Consider the following 8,102-nt stretch of genomic DNA (forward strand, 5'->3'; position numbering starts at 1 on the left):
GACTTTCCAAGAATCACACAGCTAGTAATTACATAAGACAGAATTTGAACTCACATCTTTCTGACTCCAAACCCAGTATTTAATCCATTGTTCAATGTAACTGGCTCTAGGTACAACATAAGAAGTACACAAAAATAGGAAAGGAATTATTTCCAACCCTTTGATCATATGCTTCTTAAGCTTGATTCAGAAAATAAACAAATATTTATCAGTAATTAACTATACAATACAATGCAAAGAAGAGCCAAAATATGGTCTATGTCCTCAAAGATCTCATATATGAGATAGAATGTGAACAAATAGCTATAGATCTCATATACACAATGCAAATGGAAAATAGCTTCAAGGAAGGAACTGGGGTGGGTGGTGAGAGGAGACTAGGAATAAACTTTTGAGAGAGGCGTGAATTGAGCTGAATATTGAAGTGGGCTGGGAATGCTAGGATATGGAGGCAAAGAGGAAGGTCATTGCAGGAATGGGGGATAACCAGTGAAAAGTGTAAATTCAGAAAATGGAATTTCCTATTCAAGGAATAACAAGAAAACTACTGGATGACGCACGACATTGAAGACAATACAGTGTAAGAAGACTAGAAATGTAGGGAAAAAGCTGTGAAGGACTTTAAATGACAAACAGAAGATCTGTATTTGATCCTGGATATAACTAGGAGCCACTGGAGTTTATTGAGTAGTGAGGTGACAGGGTCAAGCCTGTCTTTTAGGAAAATCATTTTGACAGCTAAGTAGCAGATAGATTAGAATGGGGACAGATATAAGACAAGGAGACTAAGCCAGTTTAATCCATATCCCCTGAGATTGTATGAACTTTGTGGAGAAGGAGTGTGCAGATGGGTTGGAGGGGTGGTGAGGTAAAACAGTAGTTCTTGTTTTTACCTTTTAAAATGGTTGTTTTTAAAGCTAATTGATTCTGGTTGATTAATGGATATAAACAGATAATCACTGGTAGGGAAACACTGGGGCTTTGCTTTGCAAACCTGAATTGTTAATATAATCAGATATTTGTGATTATAGCCCCAGAGCACGGGCTACATACTTATACATGCATATGTATGAATATACACATATTTGTACATATATGTATGTATTTGTATACATATATACTTGTACGTATCTACACATACCTGCATATGCAAACATGTATCTATTTACATAGATACATAAATAAGTGTGTGTATATGTACATATACATTTATATACACACATCCATGCATAATAGAGACTGCCAGAAACAGCAAAAATTTCAGAATATGAGAAAGGCAATTTTATTTTGTGAGTTTCTCTCTTTCTAATAAATGTTTACAAGTAGGTTATTCTATGTTCTGCAATGAAATAAGTTCACATTTTTGGTATTTATATAAATCTTCTAAGTGACTGGTAGAGTTTAACATAGGGCCCTAGCTCAGGTGCTGAGAGATAGCAGTTTTCTTGAATCTGGGCAAAAACAAATATAAAAGAAAATTATTGTGCTATCGAAAAATCTGTGGAGCTAATAGGACTATTATTAATACAGAGAAACCCTAAGTTTAAATCACAAAGAGACATTGAAACTAATATTTAATAAATTAAATAATAAATTAAAATTTATATGGAAATATAAATATATATAAATAATTAAAATCAAAATTAAATAATAAATATTATAGATAGCCAGGAGATAACTTTCCATGCATCAAGGAAAATCATTCTAGATTAATCAAAGCATTGCTTTCTTTACAAATAATGATAAAGAAAAGACTGTAATTTTTTCTGGGAAAAGCAACAGGTATTGGTATACCGTGAACAATTATTTTTTAAAGTAGCTTTCAGTAAAATAAAGAATTTAAGACATCAAGTCAGAACAAACCAGAGTAAAGCAGGGTTTTTGACAGACATTCTCAAGAAACATAAAAGGTAAACCAATAGTGCTAGTGAGAAAAGACTAATTAAATAAATGATTTCATATTTCCAGAACTGGACAAAATTGTTTGCTTGGGGGGATGGGGGTGGGAAGGTAGTGACCAAAGAGGCAACAAAGAGTCCATAGCCACAATTTCAAGTAAGGTCAAAGAATTAGGCTTAAGTGGTACCAAACAGGAGTGAACTGGATTAATATTTTCTTGGAACAAAACATTATCCTTCTTTTCTAATCAACATTTTGTGGGCTAAAAAAAAAGTGAGGGAAGAAACAAAAAGACTTGGCTTGGACTCGGTAGGTTTAGGGATTGTTTATTGGTTTATTTGGGGGTGGGCGGGATCTTCCCGCCCAGATGCATCTGGGACAGCAGGGAAAGGGCATTGAGAGTGCTGACACAGGAGAATTGATAAAACAGTGGCTCATTTGATTATACTGCAGCTAGGTGGCCAAGTTTGGAGTCAGGCAGATTGATCTTTCTGAGTTCAAAACTAATCTGGGACACTTACTAGCTGTGTGACCCTGCGCAAGTCACTTAATCCTTTTTGCCTCGGTTTCCTCATCTGTAAAATGAGCTAGGAAAGGAAATTAAAAATCACTCCAGATTTTTTGCCAGGAAAACGCCAGATTGGATCATGAAGTGTTGAAACACAACTGAAAAACAACTAAAGAGGCTGGGGTTGGGGGGGGGGGGGGGCGGGGAAGGGGGAGTGGAAGGACCCCTGCTGTTTGGCTGCTGGATTATATCTGCCCAAGGTGTGAGTCTGATTTTATTGAAGAGCTTGCGGAAGAGACCAGAAATACTGAAAACAGTCCAAGTTAGCTGCTGCTCCCACGCATCAAACCACACAGCCAGTCGAGAATGTGAATCTGCCTTTATTCACCTTGCACAGGGCTATGGCCAGTTTGCATTTGGCATTTTTGATGACAACTCTGAACTTCCCACACTGGGCTCTGGGGTACAATCTGAGGATGTCAGGGACTCAGAGAACAGGTGCGAGAGGGAGCATCAACATCGCTCCCCGCCCATGACCCACAGCAGCCACCGGACCTGCCTCACTCCCTGGGGTGCAAGAAGGCGTCCCTAAATTAGAAGGGATTATTTAGCAATTGGTCAATGGAATTACTGCACCTGCAAACCTGGGTTTGGGCCCTTGGGGTATTTTGCATTCAAGTCTCTAGGACTATGCTGTGGGTAAGTAACGGTCAGGGTGTGATCCTTACACATGACTCCTTAACCAGTTTGCTAATACCTGTCCTCCACCATCAGACAAGGAGAAAATACAAGTCTTTCCCAGCATACAATTCACAGTGGAAGATGTAGGTTCAGGCTTCGAATGCCTTTGTACGCAGCTACTGCTGGGTGAGAAATTACCTTGCAATCCCTTGTTCCTCGATGGCTGCCTACTGCCCTGGCTGAAACAGCGTGATATCTGCCCCGTGTGTTGGAAATTCTAAAGAGGACGGAACACTGCCGCAAATCCCCCGGGACCGACAGGAATGAATTGTTCCTCCCCTTATTCCTCCTCCTCCAGTTGGTCAAGTAATGAAAACTCAACACACAACAGGTGAATCTCATCACCAGCCAGTCCAACCAACCACCTTCTTCCTTCTTTCCCCTTTGCCTCCTGGCATCCTGGTCAGAGGGAGCAGCTAATCTTTCCCCACCCCACAGTGAACCCAGGAGACAGAGTGGAGGAAAAGGAGAGGATTCAGAAGAGACCCCAAGATCTCCATTTCTTTTTTTTTAAACAAATTTTGGAAGCACCAAAGGCCTTTAGACTTTCCTCCTGCCCCCCACTCATCTGACGGTTCCAGGAAAGCTATGGCTGTCCTTCCACTTGATGGTTACCACTGTGTGGCTTATGTATTCGCTAGGTCACATTGACTGTGTTTCATCAGACTGGACCTTAGCAGGTACCGGGTTTTTTGAAATGAAGAATGGATGTGGCTAGGCCATCTCTATGGTGAGATACTTTTCATTTTTCCCTTTCTCCCCAACACCTTCCTTAACTTTTGTAACCCCCTCAGAGGGAATGCAGACAATGCTCCTAGGTGGGAAGGCTGGTGGAGTGTGGCTATTTCATTGTCATCCAACATGCCAACTGTCCACTCTCCCTTCAGTTGTCCTCTTTTCTATCATCCTTCCTGCCTAACCTCAGCCTCTAATGCTCAACAATGGAAAGAGTTAAATTTTAATTATTTTTAATTTAGATATATTTAAATGCTTTTGTTTATAAGTATACTTTAAATTTAAATATATTTAAATATTTTATTTATAAATAAATATGATACATTTAAATAATTTTAAATTATTGCCGCTATTAAATAAATGTACATTTTAGCTCAAAAAAGAAAAAAAAACAAATTTTATTAGAAAAAGAATAAAACTGAATGCAAATTATCAACAACTGCCTGAAAAATCTTTCACATTATTACAAATTAGAGAAATACAAAATGACTCTTTAGTAACTCTTTCATACATATCAAATGAGCAAAGATGACTAAAGAAGGAAATAGTTTGTGTTCAATATGTTTCAAACAGTAAACACACTGTATGTGTTACTGCTACTAGAGCTATAAGTTATTCTAAGCATTATGGAAAACCTTTAGGAACTATGCAATAAAACCAAACATTATGTTTTCAGCCCTTAATCCAACAATCCCACTAGTCAGTGAATAACTGAATGAAAAGTCACCTATAATACACAGTATTTAGAGCAGCTCTTTGTTGTAGCAGCAAAGTATCAAATCAATATGAGTGTCTATTGATTAGGAAATGGATGAACTAATTGTGGTATGTGTATATTATGAAATATTGCTATTGACAAATCTTATATTAGTAAAGAAGGATGACTATGAGAAAATAAAAAAAATATGAAAAGACCCGAATATTTGTATAAATTAAAGCATAATAGCTGAGAATAAATTATATACATATTTTAAAAAAATTCTTAATGCATGTATACTAGGAAAAATATTGACTACCTCATGAAAGAATTTTGCAGAATGCTGGGCTAGAAAAATAAATTAACCTTCATCTTTTTAGGAGAAATCAGAGCCTGTATGATGCATTAGAAAACCAGTAAGTTCTCATTTCCGATTCTTGGACATATAAAGAGAATTAGATATAGAAAGACATAAGATTTTGAATCTTCACCATAAAATCTGGTGTTAGGTTCTGTGTACCTTTGGAGGACGAAAGTCAAGAAAAGAAACAGAAAGAATAAAAGGGGAAGGAACAAGAATTTATAAAGTGCCTACTATGTAACAGAGGTTGTGTTAAATTCTTTGCAGGTATTATTTCTTAGGATTTTCACATCAGTCCTGTGAGATAGGTTCTATATCATGATCTCCATTTTGTAATTGTGGAAACTGAGACAGTCAGCAGGCAAGTGACTTGCCAACAAAGCTAGTATCTAAGGATAAATTTGAACTCAGATCTTTCTGTGCCACCTGTTTATGTCTACATGCATGCATATGCATATGAATGTACACATTCATACAAATATGTCTGCATACATATATTCATATGTGAAAGCATCTCATATATCTCATTGAGAGAACTAAAAATGGTCTCTGTTAGGGATGTGTGTTGTTGTTGTTGGGAGGGGGAGGAGGATCACACAGTTGCATTTTTTAAACCTATTCACTCAACACTTGATTACCAAACTAACCTGAGACCAAAAACTGAGAAGCAAGAGCCAGAAGGCAAGTGTATGGGAGAGTGAAAGAGTGGGGTGAAGTTGTAAGTTAAATCCTGTCATATCATTAAGAAGAAAACTGGGTGGGTCATATAATTTTCCATTTATGCTTCTTTTGACAGAAGCACAAATTTGCTTCTGGCATTTGGGTTTAAATTTGGAAGGTAATAGCTCTGAAGTGTCTTTAGCATTCATTTCCTTTCAGCAGAAAAAAATAAACACTCAGTCCCCTAACCTCTTAAATCCCACCAGGTTTGAGAAGGCATATATTTAATTGTGACTAAATCAAATTAACAAAGTATTTATTGACTAAAGCTTAGAAGTATAGATAGGCATTGTTAATAGTACTGCTTTAACTAAACATAGAGGTAGGGTAAGCTGGCTGGAAGGATGAAGACAAGAGAAAACACTGATGTAAAACCTAAGAGAAACACTGTACTGGGAGCCAGAGGATCCACGATTGTGCCCCACCCTCACTATTTATTACTTTTGCAACCCTGATTGGGAATGTGGCTTCACTTCTCAGTTTCTTCATCTCTAAAATGGGCACAATCACATTTGTGCTTACCTATGTCACAGCATTGTTTCCAAGCATTATATGTGATAATATGTATAATGCTTTTTTTTAGTCATGAAACATTTATAAATATAAGTTATGATCTCATGTAAAAAGACAATCATTTTTAACTTCAAGAGGATCAAGAAGGCAGTTCTGAGTTCAGCAGCTTGAATTAGCCACCCACATCACCCCAAACCTTCTAACATGTGTGTAGGACTGGCTCTGATTACTGAATACTGCCTGTGCTCCCAAAGTATAGCTCTGCAAATTCCATCAACAACCACATCTGTGCGACCATAATATATGTTTATCAAAGGATGAGATTTTTAGCATATTCTTGGGGTTTCAGGAATTCAACTCCAAAGCATCCCTGATGGTAGAGATGCACTTTTCATAAATGAACACTCTCTAAGTAGATGACACAGTGCATCATTACAGATTAATAAGCAGCATGAAATAAGGTCTCATGGAAAACTTTCTCTTTTGAGTGTGACACAGTGGATCAATGGAAAAAATTTAAAGCAAAGTGGCACCCACAAAGGATCTCTCTGAACTATGTTCAAGGGATATCTTGATGTGGAACTGTTGTTTGGGAGAGGGAAAAAGAAAAGAGAAGGGAAAGGAGGTGAGGGAGATTCAGAAGGAGGAAGGAAATCCTCTCTGAACCATTTCCATAGGATGTTTTGCTGTGGAAGTGGAGTTTGGGAGAGGGAGGAGAGTAAGAGGAATATTATAAATATTGCCCTATGATTCTTGTTTGTTTTCTTTTCCATTTATGCCTGGGGGGAAGAGTGGGAGGCAGGAGGACAGATATAGAAAGACAGAGACAGAGAGGAAGAACAGAGAGACAGACAGAGACAGAGAAATTCGGCAAGGGAGAAGGGGAAGTAACACCAGATGAAAATCTAATCTTGGTTGAGAAAATAAGAAATTTAGGATTTGATTTTCTACTGTCTCCTATGGGAAAGTCAACTAGTCAACTTCTTTCCCTTTTATATAGTATTTTATTTTTCCCCAGTTAAATGTAAAAACAATTCTAACATTTGTTTTCAAAACGTGAGTTCCAAATTTTTCCCTTCTTTCCCACATCCCATCATTGAGAAGGCAAGCAATTTAATATAGGTAATACATATGTAGTCATGCAAAACATTTCCATAATATTCTTGTTGTGAAGGAAAAAAAAACCTTCAAGAAAAGTAAGGAAATAAAATATATTCTTCAGTATGTATTCAGATACCATCAGTTCTTTCTCTGGGGATGAATATCATTTTTCATCATAAGTCCTTCAGAGTTGTCTTGGATAATTGAATTGCTGAGAAGAGCTAAGTCATTCATAGCTGATCATCTTACAGTATTGCTGTTTCTTTGGACACAGTACATTTCACTTTGCATCAGCTCATGCAAATCTTTCCAGATTTTTCTGAGAGCATCCTGCTCGTTGCTAATAGAACATAATCACATGCAACAATTTGCTCGGTAGTTCCCCAGTTTATGGGCATCCGCTCAATTTCCAATTCTTTGCCCCCTTAAAAAGAGCTGCTATCAATATTTTTGTATATACATATCCTTTCCCTTTTTTGTTTTTTATCTCTTTTAGGATACAGACATAGTAGTGGTATTGCAAGTCAAAAGGTATGCATGATTTTATATCCCTTTGGGCATAGTTCCAAATTACTTTAAAGAATGGTTAAATCAGTTCACAATTTTACCAGTAGTACCCTAATGTCTCAGTTTTCCCACATTCTCTCTTCCACTTTTCATTTTCTTTTTTTTCTATTTTATTGGCCAATCTAATAGGCATGAGGTAGCACCTCAGAATTGTTTTAATTTGCATTTCTCTAATCAATAGTGAGTTAGAATTTTTTTTTTGTATGGCTATAGATAGCTTTGATTACTTCATCTGAAAACTGTTCACATCGTTTGATCAT

The 8,102-nt window shown here is 37.0% G+C and overlaps 1 pseudogene; it reads left to right on the forward strand.

Moving 5' to 3' along the window:
• Positions 1-551: 551 nt before the first annotated feature.
• Positions 552-3,866, forward strand: LOC140512075 (E3 ubiquitin-protein ligase RNF126 pseudogene; annotated as a pseudogene).
• Positions 3,867-8,102: the final 4,236 nt, after the last annotated feature.

Source organism: Notamacropus eugenii, chromosome 6, assembly GCF_028372415.1.
Source record: "Notamacropus eugenii isolate mMacEug1 chromosome 6, mMacEug1.pri_v2, whole genome shotgun sequence".
Taxonomy (NCBI): domain Eukaryota; kingdom Metazoa; phylum Chordata; class Mammalia; order Diprotodontia; family Macropodidae; genus Notamacropus; species Notamacropus eugenii.